Source organism: Ochlerotatus camptorhynchus, unplaced genomic scaffold, assembly GCF_037179485.1.
Source record: "Ochlerotatus camptorhynchus isolate MF236.1 unplaced genomic scaffold, CSIRO-AGI_Acam_v1.1 ptg000434l, whole genome shotgun sequence".
NCBI lineage: Eukaryota > Metazoa > Arthropoda > Insecta > Diptera > Culicidae > Ochlerotatus > Ochlerotatus camptorhynchus.
The window spans coordinates 10,613,049-10,637,243 of record NW_027040920.1 but is presented as its reverse complement, the minus strand read 5'-3'; the positions used below and the strand labels follow the sequence as shown (position 1 = coordinate 10,637,243).

At 41.0% G+C, this 24,195-nt stretch overlaps 1 protein-coding gene across 2 annotated transcripts in view; it reads left to right on the top strand.

Moving 5' to 3' along the window:
- EcR (Ecdysone receptor) overlaps positions 1-24,195 on the top strand; it is a 797,280-nt gene that overhangs the window by 282,300 nt on the left and 490,785 nt on the right. The window lies entirely within an intron of this gene.

Sequence of the window (24,195 nt, the reverse complement as noted above, 5' to 3'; positions counted from 1 at the left end):
CAGCCTCCGGGATCGCGCTTTGGCCGTCGTATTTTGTTTATCATCACGATTTGGAGTCACTACCTTCTTATAAGTCGATAGTCCGGCTCGTTTTTTGGCTCGATGCACGGTTGTAGACGATACACCCAGCTTATTTGCGGCATCTCGGAGAGAGAGGTTAGGGTTTCGCTTGAAACTACCGGCAACTCTCTTTGTCGTCTCAGCGGCTTCCGGTTTTCGATTTCCCCCCGATCCAGACTTCCTGGCTGTCGACAAACGTTCCCCAAACACTTTAATTACATTTGTAACGGTTGATTTGGCAACTTTTAGCGATTTTGCCAACTTTGCGTGCGAGTAGCTCGGATTTTCGCGATGCGCGAGCAAAATTTTGATACGCTGCTCTTCTTGCTTGGACGGCATTTTGACAACTGAAGAGTGAATTCCAAAATCAAAATAGGAGCAACATTCTACACACACACACCTTCAAAATGAGGGGTGTTCAGGTTTTTTAAATGCAAAATTGAAAGAAATACGTCAAGTTGATATTGACCAAATTTTGACCGTATCACCCTTTATATCAATAACTTCCATTGAAATACTATGTAATAGACATGTATTCGATAAATCACATCAATAAACACACAGGTGTGTTATTCTTTTCATTAAATACTGGCTTAAACTTTATCTTAATTGTCTCTTCCTTTATTACACGAACCGAATTTACCATTTATTTAAAAAAATAAAAAGCCGGTGAGCCATTCAAATGAACCGGTTCATTAAATTGAACACATGGTTCTGAGCCGCTCACTGAAATGAACCGTTCTGCCCACCTCTAGTACCAATTACTCGTGTGGGTTAATGGGTAACAATTTCGATTGGAAGAAGCTAGGTAGGAAACTGGTTTCTGAAGCCTCCTTCAGATACTACTCTCTGACGGTTGACCAAATCCTGGCTGGGCAGGGGCAAGTAGCACAGAAACAGGAGGATATTAAGACTGGGACACAATGGCTGGAAGTTGTTTGGAAAGGAGGGGATGGTCACATCAGACAAACAAAGGAATTAGGGAAGATCACGGGTTCCCAATACATCTCTTACTTCACGGAAGGGTTGTCTGGGTGATCGATGTCATCATAACCGGGTCTTTTTTTTTTCCGTCGATCTTGTTTTCCGTGCTGAGCACCAATGCTACCGACGTGCCAGGAAGGCAGCTCCCACACCTGGACCCTACCTATCGACTCATCAACTCATGAACCGGGGACCAACGGCTTTACTTCCCATCCGAAGGAAGGCGTGATCAGAGATGTTATGCCTCAGAACATCCCGGCGGTGCCAACTGGGATTGAACCCAGGTCTTCTGGGGTGAGAGGTAATCACGCTTACCACTACACCACTGGCGCCGTTGATCATAACCGCTTCTAACACCTACATATATTGCTGTCAACGAGGTTTATTCTGTAGAGATGTGCGTCTAGCGAGTAGTGGTTGGACATAAGTCTTGACATCACGCGAATGAAGCCCCGACATACATCCAGACCTTTAAACCACGCTCTCGAAAAAACATTTGGAATAATGGAATGTAACCACTGCCCAAGAGAATTACTTGTCCAATCGTTGTGCCGACTTAAAAGAGAACTCTGACGTACTAATGGGAAAAATTCATCATGTGAAATTTTTCTATCATAAATCTCCCCTTTTTGTGCGCCCACCTTTGCGAGAGAGTCTGCCTTCTCATTGCCAGGGATTGAGCAACCCATTGAGGACCCATACAAAGGTAATCATATATGATCTTTCGACCAGCACACTCATCTGCTCCTTTACCTTTGAAGGGAAATAAGATGAGTGCCTACCTTGTTTCATCGACCGAATAGCCTCAATCGAACTGAGACTATCCGAGAAGATGAAGTAATGGTCTGTGGGCATGTCGGAAATCATCCCCAATGCGAAGTTGATTGCTGCTAGCTCAGCAACATATACGGAACAAGGTTCCTGAAGTTTCCGAAAGGCGGTTGAGTATTCATTGAAGAAACCGAAGCCAGTGGATCCATCAATGCGTGATCCATCAGTGAAAAATCTTCTATTGCAATTGACTTGTTGGTACTTTTCAACAAAAATACGGCGAATTGAGATAGGTCGAAGTTGATCTGGAACTCCTTGAATAGCCTGTTTCATGGAGAGATCATAGCCAATGGGGGAACTGTAGTTAGTAAAGCATACACAAGGGGAGCTATAGGACGGAAGGCTTATATCAGATGACATATAATTAAGATAGATTCGCACGAATCTAGATTGAATGCATACAGCCAAGGGCAATACGTAAACAACGATATTGAATGCGTTCCAATTTAATTAGGTGCCATACGGCCAATTAGCAAAAAGAGCCATACTCAAGAACTGAAAGAATATCCCGGTTTTGCCAGCTTTCCGTCTTTGTCAGCATAACATTCGAGATCGGGACAACACTGTATAAATATATGAAATTTATTTTGATGCCCCTGGCTACGCCTATGATTTCGCTAACAGGCATTGGGCCTTAAGGGAAAAATGCGACTTGCGATTTAAAAAAACACACCGTAACTCGTTTTCAGTTAAGATAGGTCGTCTGTATTCCAAATACATACCTCAATGCATTCGACGTTCAACTGAGTAAACACACCAACTGTTGACAGTGTCAATTGCAGGGTAATCGTCGATAAATTTGAGTGCATTTTATTTCGTATATTACGACGCTTCCCCGCACGTTTTGCCTTTTTCGTACACAGTAATAATAATAACGATGCTCGTTGCAGCAAATTAATCACTGAATTTGGACGGTTCGTGCGACGCAACAGGAGGAGGGACGAGCATGTAGAAAGTGAAATTGATTGCATGTGCACTAGCAAGTGTGTGATAATGGGGTCAAAAGCAAACGCTAAAGAATGACTGACTTGCCACAAGTGGCTCATGAACGTTGGATGAGCATCGTAAAGTGCGACACAACACAAAATCACAGTTTTCTCCAATGAAACATATCTCATCACCGAGCTGGCAATTGCAATGACAGTGCAAGGTCACTTCCATTCTGGCTCTCTTTCCCGACGCACACGATCACTGCAATGGGTGGATGCAGCACAAACGAGTGCATTCACTCGATTCGAACGGTGTCAGGAAGTTAACCTGGAGAACTGATTCGGGGAAGCCGCGCATAAATCAGCTATGGTCCAATTGTGACCAACCAGTGCCGGCGTGCTGCTACTGAAAGCGATCTCTGTTCGTCGTCTTGGTCACGCGTCTTCATCATCATCGTTGGTATTTATAAGTGCAAGACAAGATGGTTGCAGTTGCAACAAAGTTTCATTCAACTGTTTTTTTTTTAAACTGTTTCAACCCATATCGGGCCGGAAGCCCATTTTTCGGTTTGAATTGCGTTCTTCAATTTTTCGCGTAGTTCACGTAGTTCAAAATCAATACTTGAACAAGAACCAGAACACGTGAAAAATTATGCTAATTACAATTGCTCGCAAAGGGTTAGAGTATGATTTGCGTAGGCCAGCTGCCAGAAGCGAAATCTAAAACACACAGCCCACGACAAGTGCAACAACACCGACAACAACTCTGTAAAATGATGGTGATGATGAGCGATGCAATGACGACGACGTTAGCGGGTTGTTAATATATTTGCGCTTCTAGTAGATCGTTGAACTTTTCAAATGTGCGCAGTGCAAAAAAATATCACATGTGAGTATGAATACTGCACTGTGAGTTTACTTACATATATATATGACTAGAAGAGCCGCGGCGTGGTGGTGTCACTTGTTTGTCTATTTGCAAAACTGCCATCGCTCATCGCTGCACTGCCGCACGCCATCCAGAGTGAGTGAGTGTCGGTGTACATCTGGCTGTGTTGTCCCCGTGGGGGCGGAATCTATGGGAAAATGTAAGCTTGTGACTGTGGGATGCAGTTCCGGTGAATTTAAAGAGGATATTTGTGAGGACAGAGCGAAATACATTTTCTTTTTTCAAAACTATGGGGTTCAAATCCCACATGAGTCACGAACACACACGACCTTTATTTGCAACTGAAAACCACGAAACTCCCGACCAACCACTTTCAATTTCATTGCATTCCTTTCCATTCCGATTTGATCGCTCTTGTTTAAAAGCCTTCAAAATATATCCCATTCCAAAGCACCACACCGCCAAGAATATCAAATTTCTCATTAATCACACCCCTATTTGGCACAAGCCCTAGCACCGCGCCGTCGGTTTCGTCCTTGTGTCTCTATCGCTGAACAGCGCTTGTAACATCAAAGACGACAACCAACAACGGGGCAGCAGCGTCGACGATGTCATCACAATGGGGCCTACCATCATGCGTCCAAATTTTGTAGCCCCAATTCACATCTTCACCTCCCCGGCCGGGACCGAGATGGCAGCAGAATCAATATTTTGTTTTGCCCCGAACCGCGCAGAGTTCACTGACCTTGTTTTATTTTATGGTATAACTCGCGTCTTGCAAGCATGAAAGCGAAACCCGAATCAGCCCAATTTTCGCGCCTGGTTCCTTTTTCGTGTTTTCTTATTCTTGACGTCTGCGGATCCCCCGCCGCCAAGAGACCAAAGGAAAAGAAAAAGGTAAAATTTTTGATGGCGGTCCCTAACTAAACGAGAACGCGCTTGGTTGGAATGCAAAGGTATAGGATTCCGGAGGGGGGGGGGGGGGTTGATATTGAATTACGCCGAGTCTGGTCCCATTGCCGGATTGTGGTTGTTGGCACGCACGGATTCCCGGCCCAGACCGTCTCGTTTGTCGTCGTCATCGAGATGGATGAGATGCCGGGTTGATTGTGATTAAAAGAAAATTTTCTTATCGGACGGATTGATTGAACTGGAAGCAGAACATTGCCTGGCAGCCTGGCAAGTACGAGATTTTAGAAGTAGGTTGATTTCCGTACCGGCAGTAACTTACAGATTATGTCACTACATGCTCATAGCACAGACAAACAGAGGTATCTCTTTCTTTTCAATCGTCGTACGAGCATTTAACGTTCAAGAGAATGCAGAGAATGAAAACAAAATGAAAACTAAATTTGATATTTTGATATAAGCGTTCGTGATAACATATTTTGCCTACCGTGGGGTCGAGTTAACAGTAATCATAACAAAAATTAGATCTATATGGTATATGAAGGATATTAAAAAGATAACAAAGCATGTTTTCTTGATAACAAATGTATGCGTTTTGATATCAGTAATTTCGTTAATAATAAACAAAATCAGTAATCAATATGTTATTATAACTATGGTAGGAAATCTATTGGTTGATATCAAGTTTCAAAATCAAAAAATGACATCAATAAGTTTTCATTTATTGAAAATAAAAACAAACCGATATTTCAATCAGTTCTATCGATATTTATTAATATTGCCGGAAGATTAATATCAATAAATGTTGTAAAATATAACTGTAAAAATCATTATTCACGCTGAACATTGCATTAGGTCCTAAGTAACATTGACAACGTGTAGCTGCCAAAAATTGATGTCTGAAGCCATTTCCGAATCCAATATGGCGGGCAGTGGTTCAGAAGAAGTACCAAATATTCTACAATATGGGTATTTTCGGAATAGGGACGACCGGTAGATGCCGAAAATTTACGTCCGACACCATTTTGGAATCCAAGGTGGTGACCATCGTGTTCAGAAAAAGTGCCAAATAATCTGCAATATGGGTATTTTCAGAACGGGGACGACGTGTAGAGGCTGAAAATCGATGTCCGATGTCCAAATGGTGGCCATTGGTTTATAAAAACCTGTGAAATACATAAAATATGGGTATTTTCGGAAAGAGGGCAATGCATGAAGGTCGAAAGTCGATGTCCGATGCCATTTTGGAATGCCATCTGTTTTAGAAAAAAAAAATGTAAAGTATTATACGATATAGTCGCTATCCTGAATTCCAAAATGACGTCGGAGCATCAATTTTCGGCATCTACACGTTATCCCCGCCAACTTGTAGGGTATTTGACACTTTCTGAACCCAATAGTCGCCATATTGGATTCCAAAATGGCGTCGGACATCAAGTTTTGTCATCTATACATCATCCCCGTTCCGAAAATACCTTATTATTATTATTATTATTATTATTATTATTAGTAATTTATTTGATAAGGTTCAACCGAATTAGCTTTACAGAGCCGAGGATTCTTGTTCACTATACAATACATCTTAAAACTATAGTCAAAAGGTACAACACAATAAAAATCTTCCGCTATCCAATAAGCCTCCTCTACCAGAACGGGAGCCGCTTCCAGCGGTTTACTTGTATGGCAGATTCGCCAACAAGGGTCAGAGCGCTTCCATTGTAGTAATGGACGCAAAACGTGGTCAGCACTCACACATTCATCACGAAACGGTTGCTTTGCAAAGTCGACGACGCATCGACTGAAAGCACTGCTGATGAAGAACAATGAGGAGGACCACACAATGGTTGCTGCCGAGTAAACAGACGATCGCGTGACACACATTGAGAGTGGTCTGCTTCTGTCGACAGCCGAGTGAACACTCCCGAAAATACCTATATTGTATGATATTTGACACTTCTTATGAAACTGAAAGCCGCCGTCAAAATGACGTCAGATATCAATTTATTGCTTCCAGACATTACCCCGATTCTACAAATACCCATATTTATGGATATTAGACAGTATTTCAATCAGTACCAATTGTCGGCATCTACCGGTCGTCCATATTCCAAGAATATCCATATTGTAGAGTATTTGGCGCTTATTCTGAACCACTGGCCGCCATATTGGATTCCTAAATGGCGTCAGACATCTATTTTTGGCATCTACGCGTCGTCCCCGTTCCAAAAATACCCATATTGATGGGTATTTGACAGTATTTCCCACTTTCTATTAAACCGACGTCAGATATCAATTTCCAGTCTCTGGACATCATCCCGATTCCAAAAATATGTATGACTATATTTATGGGTATCTGGATAATTTTAACTCGGTTATTTTCCGTTTTAAAATTATTCGGATAGGGATAGGGATAATATCCAATGATAGATTGGATAATGATATCAGAATGTTAATTAATTCCAATTCTGAACGACTACCTGTTAGAGCAGAAGTTCCTAAGGGTAGCATTCTTGGGTCTATATTGAATAACATTTTCGGACCTTCCTGATTTGCCTCAGGGTTGCCACAAATCTTTGTTCGCTAATGGCACAGGCATTCCGACTGCAGAAAAGTTTAGATATTTTCTCTTCTTATTTACAAAAATGGAAGATTTCTCCCAACGCTTCCAAAACTCAAGTTATAATATTTCCACATAAGCCTAGAGCTTGGTTTTTGAAACCTAGTAGTAGTCACATAGTCACTATGAACGGAGTTCCAATTTCCTGGTCAAACCAAGTGAAATATCTTGGATTAACACTTGACCAAAAATAAACTTTTAAACATCGCATTGAGGGCATTCAAGCCAAATGTAACAAATATATAAAATGTTAGTATCCTCTTATAAACAGGAAATCTAAACTTTGCCTGACGAATAAACTTCTAATATTTAAACAAGTGTTTAGACCGGCCATGCTTTACGCTGTGCCAATATGGTCTAGTTGTTGCACGACCAGGAAAAAAGCACTTCAAAGGATTCAGAACAAAGTTCTGAAGATGATTTTGAAGTTGCCTCCCTGGTACAGTACTATTGAAGTACATAGAATTTCGAATGTTGATACTTTAGAACAAATGTCCAACTAAATAATTAATAATTTCAGGCAAAAATCGTTGCAATCCTCAATTGCAATGATTAATTCCCTTTATACTTAGATAAGATTTAGTTTCAGTTTTTAGTTTTAAGATTTCAATTGTTATACTGACATGCAGGTAAAATAAAACCTGCTTAAAATACTGAATTTCCAAGGCAGGAACAATTTAAAAACACTCAGATATATATCATAACAATAAAGGCTGGTAAGTTACTGCAGTAGCTGGAGCACCTAGGTTACAAATGAAATATAATTTATTTTGAATTTGGAACAAATAAAGAGTTAAAAAAAAAGAATGTTTAATCGAAGTCAATGTGATTCAAGCTGGATTTATATCAGACGACATTTATTTTTGCACTATTAACTTGTTTTGTAGTCGAAGGCTAGTTCGGCGAGTTCATCACGACAATCCGACAAAAAAAAAGCTGCCATGCCGCTTGTATTGTGTAGCCAATTTCTCAAATATCACTTACTTTGCACTACAAGTGTATAAATTTGAAGAGATTGAACTGCTCATTAATATGGTATTCGGAAGTGAAATCTGCATTAGGGAAAACACATCAATCACAGAATCAGGGCATTGAGGACGGTACCTACGTTTATGCTTTTTGATGCAAATTTAAAACCTCCTCCTAATTCTCTTAATAGGAAGGAAGGGCTTACAATTTGCACCGTCTGGCATGCTCAGGGCTCGGTATCAATATTCGGCGACTGTGTTCGGAAAATCACTTTTTCCTATTATTTTTATGATGACAAAATGACGCATTTTCATGCACAAAACGCACGGATTTTTTGGTTTATTCATTAGATAATAAAAAAAGCGAAAACTGATTAATTGATGGTATGCTCCCATGAGGGGGACACCCCTCACCATCCCTCTCCATAGGGGGAGTTTGGAAAAGAGAGATGAAAAAAACCGATTTGTACCTTCCTTAAAAGTTGTCTGCAATCTTCACACTGCCGTACTCTAACGGAACTATCAACTCTATGCTTTCATGTACTCCATCTATCGTATAAAAATTACAACTATAGTCTGTTATTTGAAATTAGCATCTTCAACTATGTAAATCGTTGACTTCACGTAGAAGTAATACTAAAACATATAGTCAAAGTTTCTCGGTAGTTTTGCTGTTGCTTTTGATAGCCAATACAAGCTGTTACAACTCTGCATTGAACAAATTCTAGAAAATTGTTTCGCTTAGCTGTAGCAAAGCAAACAGAAAATCGATGAAGAGAATCGATCATCGCGTATACGCCCTTATGCATGCTTACTGTCGAGTTAGTTGTACCCAAAAGTACGTAAACATGATTATACGCAACGTTGGGTTCCCACACTTTACTACCCCTGTTGGGTGGTTTTGCTACTCCATTTTTGACAAAATTTGAAGGAGAAAAGAAGACAAACTAGTCAAAAGTAGCTGAAAGTGAACTTGCCGTTGGGTACTTTTTTCTTACCGTGCACTACACCACCGGCGCCACTAACTTTCGACTTGTACTCCGAAAATAGTTTGGAAACTCACATGATTTTCATCCATAATCAAAATTAATGGAATTCATCTGAATTTCACATAACATTTATGCAATCAAATGAATTTCATATGATTTTTCCTATGAATTTCATCGGCCTCATAATATTCATGTGATTTTCAGCTATGTGATCACAGGAAAGCTATGTGAAATTCACATGGATTTCCATTAGATATGTGATAAATTTTTTGAGTGTAGAAGCTTATGCGGATAAAACCGATAAAACCAAGGGGGGAGGTGGCTGTCAAATACGAACAATCGTCGCCTACCTCGCATAACTGGTTCCAAACGTAAACAAGCCATAAGAAACCTACAGGGTTTGTTTACGTTTGGAACCAATTTCATACAAGAATGATCAGTAGGCTGATTTGACAGCACGGCCCACCCCAGAATAAAACAGAGCGTATAAGGTTGTCCACGAGACAGTTGCGATCAGCTGACTTTTTTGTTTACCAAGAACTTTTGACAGATCACAGTAGAACTGACAGTTCACTCTCATATGAATTTCTGCTTTGTTCATGTTTACATTCAGCACCATTAACACCAGATCACTCACACACTCTTGATTTCTAGCTGTTAGTTCCACTGAGAAACGTCTCTTGGATTACCTTATTAGGTACTGCAGCGTGACGTCATAAATGAACTCAGTGTTAATCGGCTGAACCTTTTTGACAGTTCAGTGGTACTGTTTACAAGCACTTAGTCGTTTTTTCGAAAAAAAAATTCTAAAATTTCCGAATTTTAACTTGAAAATTGTCGAGGAACAGCGCATTGCAAGGATGTTGCTCGTGGACATTGCAGAAGTGTGGTTTGCATCTCACTGCAGTCTGAAAAATTATCGAGAAAATCCACCCAAGAAAAAATCGGCTAAGTCCACGTAAATAGTACCACTAAACTGTCATCAGATTGAGGTTAACCCCGACGGTGCAAAACCTAATTAGCAAGTTGTAGACGTCCGTTGGAAAGCCAACCGCGTGAACTCCTTACACGGAGATGAAAAACTACCCAAAATTAAGTACTTTTCCCTCAATTCCGGGGTTCAGCCCAATAACCCAAATTTGAGTGAATCGCATATGGTAGTTTCCATTTAACACCAGCAAAAAAATTACCTACTCTTAAGTATATTCTGAGCATGAGCATGAGCATGAGCATTAGACTGATGCAACATTTTAAATTTTCGCTCCACAGTGCTTAAACGGTTCCAAATTGGGTCCAAATTAGCTACCCAAAATTTGAAGTACTTTAGTAAGAAACTGACTTGGCACAAACCATTTCAAGTTTATATGGGAATTACTATGGGAAAACTTATGTTTTTGTTCATATGTATCTAACAATTCATCACATCAGTACGCTGTTAAAAATAATAGCAGTGATTGTAGCAAATTTTTTCAGCTACAACTTTGTTCAAACCCACTTTTCAATAAAATGTAAGGAACAAAAGTTATTAATGATACAAGTCACTAATGTCTTATGATTATGCTCATTCAACTGTTCAGCAGGCAACACTGGTGTTTCTGGTGCGAAGAATAGATCACAAATATCATGGCTACTAAAGGGTTATACGGTCAAAATTTGGTCAATATCAACTTGACGTATTTCTTTCAATTTTGCATTTAAAAAACCTGAACACCCCTCATTTTGAAGGTGTGTGTGTGTAGAATGTTGCTCCTATTTTGATTTTGGAATTCACTCTTCAGTTGTCAAAATGCCGTCCAAGCAAGAAGAGCAGCGTATCAAAATTTTGCTCGCGCATCGCGAAAATCCGAGCTACTCGCACGCAAAGTTGGCAAAATCGCTAAAAGTTGCCAAATCAACTGTTACAAATGTAATTAAAGTGTTTGGGGAACGTTTGTCGACAGCCAGGAAGTCTGGATCGGGGGGAAATCGAAAACCGGAAGCCGCTGAGAGGACAAAGAGAGTTGCCGGTAGTTTCAAGCGAAACCCTAACCTCTCTCTCCGAGATGCCGCAAATAAGCTGGGTGTATCGTCTACAACCGTGCATCGAGCCAAAAAACGAGCCGGACTATCGACTTACAAGAAGGTAGTGACTCCAAATCGCGATGATAAACAAAATACGACGGCCAAAGCGCGATCCCGGAGGCTGTACACGACGATGCTGATGAAGTTTGACTGCGTGGTAATGGACGACGAAACCTACGTCAAAGCCGACTACAAGCAGCTTCCGGGACAGAAGTTTTATACGGCAAAAGGAAGGGGAAAGGTAGCAGATGTTTTCAAGCACATGAAACTGTCAAAGTTCGCAAAGAAATATCTGGTTTGGCAAGCCATCTGTACCTGTGGCTTGAAAAGCAGCATTTTCCTAGCTTCCGGGACTGTCAACCAAGAAATTTACGTGAAAGAGTGTTTGAATAAACGTCTGCTGCCTTTCCTGAAGAAACACGGTTGTTCCGTACTGTTTTGGCCGGATTTGGCATCTTGCCATTACGGTAAAAAGGCCATGGAGTGGTACGCCGCCAACAACGTGCAGGTGGTTCCCAAGGACAAGAACCCTCCCAACACGCCAGAGCTCCGCCCAATTGAGAAATACTGGGCTATTGTCAAGCGAAACCTAAAGAAGACCAAAAAACTGCTAAGGGCGAGCAGCAGTTCAAGGCAAACTGGCTTTCTGCGGCGAAGAAGGCTGTACAAAATCTGATGGCAGGGGTCAAGCGTAAGGCCCGGCAATTCGGATTTGGAAAAGCGGAAGCCTAACTGAATATTTTTCCTGAATTTTATACTAATTGAACTTGAAAATGAAATTTAATTTGATTTTTTAAATAAACGATTTCACCGATTTACACGCGTTTTCCCTTGACCAAATTTTGACCGTATCACCCTTTATGTCACACTGCAGAATACACACTGATAAATTAAACTATTCCCATTTTGCTTGAAATTTAATCAATTTGACATTAAGCTCAGTTTAATCATATCGAATGATTAAAAATTAATCCTCTCTTGCTAAAAAATAAGCATCTGATATTAATCCCAGTTTAATCATGGTTTATTAGATTGTAGATTATCTTTTTTTGAATAAATTTTAATCATTTTTGATTCTATTTTAATAATTTTTGATTTAATTTTAATCTTTTTTGATTATATATCAGTATTGAAAAAGAATAAAATTTAATACTGGAAAGATTATTTCGATTTTAATCATGCATGACTACTGCCGAAGTAATCATGGCTCTGACTCAATAAGGTGAAGCGGGAATCTGCATACTTTTTAAGCTTTTTTGATTTAATTTATCTTTGAGTGCAGTGTTGCCCACAGAACAGCTGCTTGATCATGCCATAAGATTATCAATCTCTTTAACAATTAATAACAATTTAATTTGACATTTGGCTGAAAAACGATATTTCGCAAAGTTGTAGCTAAGAAAATTTCCCGTAGAAATAGTTATAGAAATTTTCGAAAAAGCAATATTAAAAATGGGCAGAAGACAATGAACAAAAAGTTTGCTTTTCCCATAGTAATTTCCATAAAAACTTCGAACAGTGTGTGCCAAGTCAGTTTCTTACCAAATGAGTTTAAATTTTGGGAGGCTAATCAGGACCTGATTTGAAACCGTTTGAGCACTGTGGAGCGAAAATTTAAAATTTTGCATCAGTCTAGTGAGCATGATTGACCGCCCACGGTTGCTACTCTGTTATTGCCAGACCAGCTGTAATTAAACAGAGAACCAATAGACGATGCTTGGGGCTAGCAATCATCCTCAATGTGTAAAAACTGATGATCTCGAATTAGGCAATACCAGCGCCAGCCGCGCCTGAACGCAGGTCAAGAAAGGAATAGGTAGGAATGTGTTGACGTGACACTCGCTTAGATGGAAGCCGAAGAGTCCTCTGCACTTCCACGAGGAATCACAGGGATGTTGGGTAAGAGGGTTGGGTTAGCAGCAGGGTTCGTTTTGGTGATCGATAAGCTGAATTGATGTCCTAACGATCGTATAACGCGAAGAAGCTTGGGATTGAACCCACGGTCTTCTGCTCAGTAAGCAAAAACCTTTGCCACTAGGCAGACGAGCTCCTTTTTAATCATTGACGAATCTTGAATGTGGATGGGCTTGAGATTAGACTCATGATGTTCTGCTCAGTAAGCAAAAACGGTTGCTCTAAGGCCACCGAGCCTCTCATATCACATTATTGCGTTACTCAAGTTTTTATAACTATTCAAACCCGGCACCGACGATAACGGATCTGGGACCACGTTTTTCTCCTCAGTAAGCAAGCCACTGCAACCGACGTGAAATCCTAAAACTAAAAGCTACGACAGAGTACTTAGGCCTTCATTAAGATCCACTTTCACGCGACGTTCAATGTTTCGATTTTCTCTTTACGCATGGTTCAGGCAATCATAACAAGCTATGACCGACGTGACGATTGTTTAAGACCTGGTTAAACAAGCTATTCAAATGAAATTACGTTCTCGAATTTCACTTGGAATGTAATGAACAACAGAAATACGCGATAATTCATATTTTCGGCGGTTGATGTTTAATTTTAAATATACTAACGGTACTGCCTACGACTACGACGGCGCCTACGACAACGACAACAGAGAATTTGTAACTTACCATTTGTCTAGGATAAACACCTTTGCCCGGCACCTCCACTGGTTCTTCATGTCCGCTATCTGTCACTGTTTGCAAAATATCTAATAGCAATTACCTTTGTTGTGATACTTCCTGTATTGCCATGGTGATCTGGGAGGAGGTTCGCATCTAGGCTTTCCCCAGGAACCGTTCACGGCCACCAGCTACCGCCCGTCCAGACTTGGGCATATCCAGCGAGACATCCTTCAGCTAACTCACAATCTCCGACACTCAATGCAAATCGCAGGCACACTTACGCTAGTTACAAAAAAAAAACACCGTGCAAAGAAACGGATCCAATAAACGTTACTCTTGCGAAAGCACACCCGTCGTCGTCGAACGGCAAAAAAAAAGGAATCGGTGGGCAATTTTGTGATACGGATTTCCAAAATCAAACGGGAATGCACGAATTTCACCACACCCAACTGCGAAACACGTTCAGAAGCACTTATGGTACACTTTCGTTCGAAAACACTTAATTTTTTCAAAAATAGTTGCGAGTGAACCAACATCATCACCGCGTAAATAAACTAAAAATTTAAATTATCACTCGCGATGCCACAAATTTCTGGACCGGGAGAAAAAAAATCAAACAACGCATCCTTTGGTTTGTTTTTTTTTTCCGTCGATCTTGTTTTCCGTGCTGAGCACCAATGCTACCGACGTGCCAGGAAGGCAGCTCCCACACCTGGACCCTACCTATCGACCCATCAACTCATGAACCGGGGACCAACAGCTTTACTTCCCTTCCGAAGGAAGGCGTGATCAGAGATGTTATGCCTCAGAACATCCCGGCGGCGCCGACTGGGATTGAACCCAGGCCTGCTGGGGTGAGAGGTAATCACGCTTACCACTACACCACCGGTGCCGTTATCAAACAACGCAGATAGCGTTAAATCTTCTCTACTCTTAAGTATATTCTACCTAAAATTAAGTTTAATTCACGTAAATTTGAGAATATGCAATTTACTCAAAAGTAACTTATTGGGTTGAACTATATCGTTGGGTCGAATCTCTCGTTCCTTTTTTGACAACAATAACGAGTGCAAGTGAAAGGCTGAAGTCAATATTAAGTAAAAAGAACTCAAATTTTGGGGAGTGATTTTTCTCCGTGTAGACTGTGAACCATTTGCCGAGTTAAATTTAACTCGTGGTTAAAAGTGACATTTCGAAAGATGTTCCTTACACGGAGAAAAAATACTACCCAAAATTGGAGTTCCTTTTACTTAATATTGACTTCAGCCTCTCACTTGCACTCGTTATTGTTGTCAATAAAGGAACAAGAGATTCGACCCAACGATATAGTTCAGCCCAATAAGTTACTTATGAGTAAATTGCATATTCTCAAATTTACGTAAATTAAACTTAATTTTGGGTAGAATTTACTTAAAAGTAGGTAATTTTTTTTGTGTTAAATGGAAACTACTATATGCGATTTACTAAAATTTGGGTTATTGGGCTGAACCCCGGAATTGAGGGAAAAGTACTTAATTTTGGGTAGTTTTTCATCTCCGTGTATGTTCAAAAATCCCTCTGTTACCGATCGATCGGTTTTCGAGCAGAACTCAGCCACGGTTGTCAAAATTTAACTTCTTGTCTGTCAGAAATAACCAGGATAGCAGCAACAATCAATACGAAAATACGATTTTAAATTGGCTCACTACTTGACTAGCCTATCGGTCCCAAGCAAACGATTAACGTACCCTATTCTAGTCGAAATTCTACTACTACGCAATGTTTGTTTTGATTCGCTATGAAAGTTTGACAGATAAAATGAGGGGTTATTGGTTTTTCCTATGTTTCGAGGGGTGAATCAATTAGCTTGGGACCGAAGAGAGTACCAGAGCTGAGCCAAAAAGTTGAGCACGTTTCTTCGGGACGTTCTGGTCTTAGAGTTACCTCTATGATAGCAGGGTTAATCGATAACGTTCCATCTGTCAAATTTTAACCAAAAGTTAAAAAAAACGCCAAATGGTTCAGAGCCTTAATCACATCTTGAAGAAAGTCCAGTTAGTTAAAAATGAATGCCTTTGGAAAAATTTCAATTCATTACTTGATGGACGAGGAAAGATGGATACCGGCAACGTTGAATTAATAATAAATAGACAGCTGACAACCGATGGCCGGCTGTTGCGAATACCTTCATCCAGTTCTTCAGCACAATTGAACCCCAGCTTGGCTCGACAATATTCATAGCAGTAAAGACATAAACAAGTATGATACGCTCAATCCTTCTTTTTTCCTTGATTTGTTTTCCGTCGATCTTGTTTTCCGTGCTGAGCACCAATGCTACCGACGCCAGGGAGGCTGCTCCCACACCTGGACCCTGCCTATCGACCCATCAACTCATGAACCGGGGACCAACGCCAACGGCTTTACTTCCCGCGTGATCAGAGATATAATGCCTCAGAGCCTGTGCCTGTGACCCTCTGAAAGCAAAATTAACTGGTTTTATGTGTCATACACAAACTTTGACGAATTTTAAGAATGTTCTACAGAGAATTTCTGGACTGTTATAAAGACATTTTCGAAAGGCTTCCAGAGAGAATTTCAAATTTATTTTAGAAGAACTCTCAATTAAATAAAAGCCTGTAAAGCTTTGAGCGAAGACTTCGAACGTGTCGCAGAACCAAATTCAAGATCCAGCCAAAATGCTGCTGTCATAGAAATGACCATTTAACCTTCGACGCAATCGCATTCAGTTTTATGTATATCGCTTAAAATACCGGGGGAAAACCGGGAGATTTCTAATCGAGATTTGCTGGTCACCATGAAGATAGAGGAGACCTGGATAAATTTATGCCCCTAGGGTTGAGTTTGGAAACAGTCAGAAAAGCAATTCTAAGAGCACTCGCACCAATGCGTTGCTAAACCTATTTTAGCAACCTCCACCATAACGCAGTAACCGCACTGAGGGTTGAATAGCAAATAGCAGGAAATAACAATCTGCCTCTCGGTGAACAGTGGGTTGACAAATATAGCAGCGCGATAGCAACCGGCCCAAGCGTTGCTATCTATGAAATATTTGTTTTGTTTTTCATTTGAACATTTGATATATGAATAAATTTGGATTTGGGACAAAAATGTGGACCCAAGAGACAGCAAAGCAAGACCCGGAACATCCATAACTGTGGAAAATTGGTAAAAAAGTATAAATTAATTATCCGTCTGTGCCGATTTCAATCACGGAGTGTCGTAGTTGTGTATAAAAGCTGAAGTTTTCGTCGTGAATTTTTGATTGGAAGTGATTTTGGGCTTTTTATGTGCCAACGCAGTGAAGTGTTCTTTGTGTATTGTTTGATTCCTCCGACGCGCCATTCATTTAACCTCCACGTCGATTTTTCCGAGAAAAGCGCCATCTGCCTGAGAGTAGCGGACAATCGTTTTCATAGCACACGTACCACTACATCGACTCGTGCAGCCCGTAAAGAATAGCCAAAGGCGTAACACATCATACACCATAGACAAACATAGCTTCAAGTCATGGAGAATTGCAACGTATGCAACAAAACGTTAAGCTCAAGCAAGTTGATAGTTTGCAGTGGATCATGTAACCGGCGATACCATCCAAGCTGTGTAGGAGTGAACAGAAGTCATCTTGCGTCATGGTCTGCTCAAGTGGGACTCCTATGGTTCTGTCAGGCTTGTCGACTGAACTTCGAGCCTGCTGTTTATGACCGTGACAAGATCATCATGAAGGCATTACGTGAGCTTCTCATCATGATGGATTCGATGGACACAAGACTGGGAAACTATGGAGAGAATCTTCGAACCATTAACGGAATTCTTTTTGACCAGAAGAAAAGAGCATCCAACCTTTCGTTGGATCAAGCCGCCTTTCACAGGACAATCGATCAACTCACACTTGATGATTCGGTTGATCCTCTCGATCGTTCCAGATCATGCGATGATACCTCTTTCTTCGAGGTTCTCGATGATATTAACAGTACCATTCACCAGCTGACAATTTCATCGTTGGTAACAAACGTGTGCAAAAACCGTATGTGGAAATTCCAAAAGCACCTCGTCTCAACAATCAAATCTGAAGTCCACCGACACCGGTGCCACTGCTAACGCCACTGCTGAATCGTGACCAGTTACATCTGCTAATCCTCCCAATCAAACAACAAACCTGATGAACTCCACTTCAATTACACCTCAGCAACAAACCACTGGGCAACCTGGACCATTATCCGTATCAACCGGTTTCAATTCACTCAAGGTTGCTCGAAAAGAGCCTCAGCTGAAAATTGACTAACACCAAGTTGCATACTACGTGACACCTTTCGCACCAGATCAAACCGAAGTAGCTATTCGGGATCACATCTGTGATATTACCAACGTCGACCCCTCCATGGTCAAAGTAGTAAAGCTAATTCCCAGGGGTAAGGATCAGCGTGACCTAACATTTGTGTCCTTCAAAGCCACTGTACCAAGGAACGCTCAAACCGTCGTTGAGGATACATGGTACTGGCCAGAAGGAGTCGAAATCCGAACCTTCGAATCTCGTGAAAAAAACTACTCGAGCTCGCGATCATCAGGAAACACTTGATTGACAAGCAACGTGTTATCGCTGCACACACCTGTACCAATACTTACAAGCTGCTCACATCGGACGTCGTCGTACTCAATGTTCCTGTCAATCCAGTACGCACTGCCTGTCACCTTATGGAAGCCCCTAAGCCTATCGACCCAGTCGCGCTTGCTGGTTCCTGTCATCTTAGCCGTTCTGGACCTGCGGTCGAAAATGGTGATGGGGGCTTCCAACCTCCTTTTTCAGGCAAGTATGTGTTCGATAGAATCATTCCATTGCCTGATGACTTTTCGTGTTCCAGCACAGCATTTCGCCTCTCCGATTTCATCAAAGCTTATCATCACACGAATAAACTCTCCAAACCAGAATGCACGGCCTGTTGCCTAATGGAAGCCCCTGATCCACTCGACTCAGTCGCGCTTGCTGGTTGCTGCCATCGTAGACGTTCTGGCCCTGCAGTTGAGCCTGGTGACGGGGTCTTCCAACCTTCCACTTCAGAAGGATTGCAAGAACACTGCATCTTGCCTTCGCCTGACGATATTGGATGCAGACACGGCGAACCTAGTGAATGTTCTACTCCATGCATCGATGACATCTCTAATGGCCTATCACCGATACCAGAACGCACTGCCTATTGCGTTATGGAAGCCCCTAGCCCTCTTGACCCAGTCGTGCTTGCTGGTTCCAGTCGCCTCAGTCGTTCTGGCCCTGTGGTTGAGAGTGGTGACGGGGTCTTCCCACCTCCTGACACTGGCAAGTATGCGTTTAATAGAACTGTTCCATTGCCTGATGTGCCTGCATGTTCCAGCTCAGCAACTCGCCACTCTGATGATCTCCACCAAAACTTGCGAATCTACTACCAGAACGTGCGTGGACTAAGGTCAAAAATTGACGACTTCTACCTGGCTGTTGGCGAAAAAGAATACGATGTCATTGTTTTGACGGAAACGTGGCTTGACGAGTGCATCTTTTCATCGCAGCTATTCGGGAATAATTTTTCTGTCTTTAGAACTGACCGCCAACCACTCAACAGTAAAAAAAATCGAGGAGGTGGAGTTCTCATAGCTGTTTCTACACATCTTAGTAGCTGTTTAGATTCATCAACCATTTGCAAATCACTAGAGCAAATTTGGGTGAGAATTGATATGAATGGTTGCATCATCAGCGTCGGAGTTATTTATATTCCACCCGATCGGAAAAACGATCTCAACGATATTCAACTGCACATAGACTCAATTGGTGCGGTCGCCGCTGGTCTAGGAGCTAACGACATGGCTCGTCAGTTTGGCGATTACAATCATTCAGACGTATTTTGGATATCAAATGAAAACGGTTACTCTTCTGTGGACATGGATCGTTCCCGTCTTTCAACCGCCAGCTGCGCATTGGTGGACGGATTCAACTTGCATGGATTATCGCAGCTCAACCAGATTGCAAATTCAAAAGGCCGCATTCTCGATCTAATACTTGCAAATGACATCGCTTTGCCTAATTGTACGGTTTCAGAAGCCATCGAACCACTGACTTCTATTGATATTCATCATCCAGCCATAGAGGTTGCATTATCCCATACGGTCCCAGTTTCATACGAAGCGGTGCATGATAACACCAGTTTCAATTTCCGAAAGGCTGATTTTGCTGCGATGAATCAAGCTCTACTTGCTATCGATTGGAGTTACCTTAATTCATTCAAGAACTTGGATGATGCTGTGGATTTTTTCACGAACGCTGTAAGCAGTATTATCGCTGAACATGTACCTCTTGCTGGAGCTGCACAGAAACCACCCTGGTCAACCAATCGCTTGCGAATGCTTAAATGCCACCGTTCTTCGGCCCTTCGAAAATATTGCAGCAGTCGTTCGTTGCACTTAAAACTACAGTTCAATCGTGCAAGCCGAGCATACAGGAACCACAACCGTTTCTTGTACGCTCGGTACATAATTCGGATGCAGCGCACCCTACGTACCAACCTGAAGCAATTTTGGTCGTTTGTCAAATCTAAACGTAACGAAGAAGGTCTTCCTTCGTCAATGTATCTAGGAAATCTGTCTGCTGACTCAACTGCTGAAAAATGTGAACTCTTTGCATCCCAATTCAAAGTGTCCTTCAATAATTTCGCTGCGCAACCTGCTCAAGTTGAAGAGGCAGTTCGAGATACTCCACAGGACGTCTTGGACTTCGACAATTTCTACATCGATGAAAATGAGGTTGCGAGGGCAATAAGTAAACTGAAATTCTCGCTATCTGTTGGACCTGACGGAATTCCTTCAGCGATGCTGAAAAGATGTACTTCTGCGCTATGTCAACCTTTGATGAAACTCTTCAACCTTTCGTTTCAACAAGGAGTGTTTCCCTCGAATTGGAAATCATCATTCTTGTTTCCAGTTTTCAAAAAGGGGGATAAACGAGATGTCAGCAATTACCGTGGCATAACCTCCTTGTGTGCATGTTCAAAGGTATTTGAAATCATCGTGAACGACGTTCTTTTTGCCCGCTCTAAACATTACATTTCGGTTGATCAGCATGGATTCTATCCAAAAAGGTCGGTTGCTAACAAACCTTGCTGAATTTACCTCTCTGTGCATTCAAGCAGTCGATTCTGGGAAGCAGGTGGACGCTGTCTACATGGACCTGAAGGCTGCTTTCGATCGGGTTGATCATAACATCCTTCTGAAGAAGCTGGAGAAGATTGGTGTAACGTCTGCTTCAGTGGATTGGTTCAGGTCGTACCTAACCAACAGATCCTTGTGTGTAAAAATCGGTTCAAGTCAATCGATGATGTTCGTTAATCAATCTGGCGTACCACAAGGGAGCAACCTGGGACCACTGTTGTTCTCCTTGTTTATCAACGATGTGTCACTGATTCTGCCACCGGGAGTGCAACTTTTCTATGCTGATGATGCTAAAGTCTACGTCATTGTAAACAGCTTTGAAGACTGTCTCGAACTGCAGAATATCTTGAAATTCTTCGAAAACTGGTGCACAAGGAACTGTATGACTCTCAGCATCGAGAAAGGTCAGGTAATCACGTTCAGCAGAAAGTTCAAGCCAATCGTATATCCATATTCGTTATCCGGGCAACCTCTAGCGCGGGTACAACGTATTCGAGACTTGGGAGTTAGTCTCGATCAAGAACTCACTTTCCGGTTCCACTATGATGACATCATCTCTAGATCAAACAGGCAGCTTGGATTCATTATGAAAATTGCTAGTGGATTTTGTGATGTTTTCTGTTTGAGGTCATTGTACTGTGCTCTAGTACGGTCAATTCTGGAATTTGGAGCAATCGTTTGGTTATCACGATAGTTGGATTACACGAATCGAATCTGTACAGAGGAAGTTTGTACGTTATGCTTTCAGGAACCTTCCATGGCGTCATCCTCAGCATCTGACACCATACCAGGATCGTTGTCAACTACTCGGAATAGAAACGCTGAAAAATAGACGTCAAGTTGCTCAAGCGATGTTCGTCGTTAAAATCCTCAGGAATGACATTGATTCACCATCCTTACTAGCAAGAATGAATATCTACGCCCCCGAACGTTTACTACGACGACGAAATTTCCTACAGTTTGAACCCCGCAATACCCCATATGGACAGCATGATCCGGTTAGATTTATGTCAGCTACCTTTGATGAAGTTTTTCATTTATTCGACTTCAACGTACCGGTGTCCACGCTGCAACGACGGTTTACTGACCATTTTCGTAATACTTGACTAAATTTGTGTAATTTTATTTATGTATATTTGTATGAACCCTACATTATGTTATTCATTAAGACAAAAAAGTGTCAGATGAATTATATCAAATAATAATAATAATAATAATAATCTAGATTTTTTCAATGAACTTGTTGTTATGCTGCATGAATGAATTTGGATTTGAAACAAATATGTGAAATCTGGTGGCCATGGAACGGCCCTTCAAAAGATCCGGAACATCCGTAAAGGGGGCTAGCATATGCAATCAGGTAGCGGTGTGGTTCTCTGGAAGATTTTGAACATCCGCAAAAGTAGTCAAATCCTAGTTTTATTTGGGCTTCCCACGGAACTTCCTTAAAATGATCTCACATTTTCCTAATGCTCATGTAAGATCTCTTATGTTTCTGAAATTTAAATAAAGGTCTTGGTACTTTGATGAAGTTTCAGAAATTCCCTGAGTTTCTTGGAACTTCTTAAACATTCTTCAATTTCCATGAAATTAGTTTATTTATTTATTCATTTATTTATTTGTTTTTTTTTTCATTCCTGAAGTACTCTCAAATCTATCGAAGTTCTTGGTACTACCCTGATATTTAGTTACTGTCAAAAAAAATCTCGAGGTTTGTCTGAATTTTAGTGAATTGACCGGAATTCTCGGAGCTTACGCTCGAACTTCCCTGAAAGTCTGGAATTTCTTGAATTTCTCGAAGTTATGAAGTTATTGGAAGTGCCGTTGATATCTCTGAAATTCCCTAAAGCTCTCTAGATTAACTTCTTTGAGGTACTTGGAAGTTTTTTTTAAAATGTCAATATTCCTCGATTTATCTCCAAATCTCTGAAATTATTTTGCCTGAAGTTCACAAAAATTTCCAGAAATTTTGCGGTTCTTTCTTTTTGTTCCCGCAGTTTGCCTATGAAACTTCCAGAATTTATCAGTACTTCTTTTCATTCCTCAGACTCTGCTGAAGATCTATTTTGTTTCCTGAAGTTTACGGAACTTCCCTTATGTTTTCTTGATGATGTTCCTGAAATTGTTCAGAAATTAATGGAACTGCCCAGAAGATCTTTAAATTTCCCTTCAAACATGGATCTTCTGTGTAGCTTTCTTAATGTTTTTAAGTTCATTCCCTGAAGTTTTTTTACTATCCTTAAATTTTCGGAACTTCTTGATGGTTTCCTCTATTTTACTGAAATAAATGGATTAGCGATAAAGTTCTCGAAACAAACCTAACGCTTTAGGAACGTCCCTCAAGTTCTCACAGTTTTCCTGATATTAAAGGAACTGCCCTAACATTTTCAGAACTTACCCGAAGTTCACGTAACTTAATCATATGTCTTTAAGCTTAAATTTTCCTGAATTTAATGGAACTGCCCTGAAGCTCTTGATCTTCGCTGAAGTAAATTGTCATGAAATCTATTAAATTGCCCTGGAGCTGTCGAAACTTACTCTTAAAGACTCGCTTAAAGATCTTTTAACTTCCCCACATTTCTATCAATCAGAACTTCTTAAAGGTTTCAATTTTTTCTGATGTTAATAGATGTACCGTATTAAATTCGACCAACCGAGCTTGATACATTAACAAGCTAAAATATGTAATCTAGTAATTCAGGTGGGCATCCGGAAATGCCTTTATGCATTTTGGTGCGCAACCTTTATAAGATGAGCATACGAAGATCGATATTTCGATTATTTTTACAAATTGACCACTTTTATTGATGTTCCGGATCTCTCACAGGACAGTTTCGTGACCACCTGTGTGCGCATTCTGGTCCCAGGTTCAAATTTATTCATGTAGCATCACAACAAGTGATTTTTAAAAAAAATCGCTGGTCGCTGGTTTCTTGAGTATCTGGGTCAGTAGTTGGATCTTAACCTTCAATCTTCAGTCTTCGTGGTTAGGTATATCAATATTGTCGAAAAAAAAAAACAATCACGAAACTCTGTGATCAATTTCAGTTCGAAGTTCGACGATAAGTTTGGCAACTATCGGTGCGAAAGCCTAAAACGTAAATTCACAATCGTGATAGCAACAACCGGTGCGTAAACAAGTTGCTAACTAAAATAGCAATGGCTAAAGTTGTCAAACTAGCAGCCCGAATAGCAAC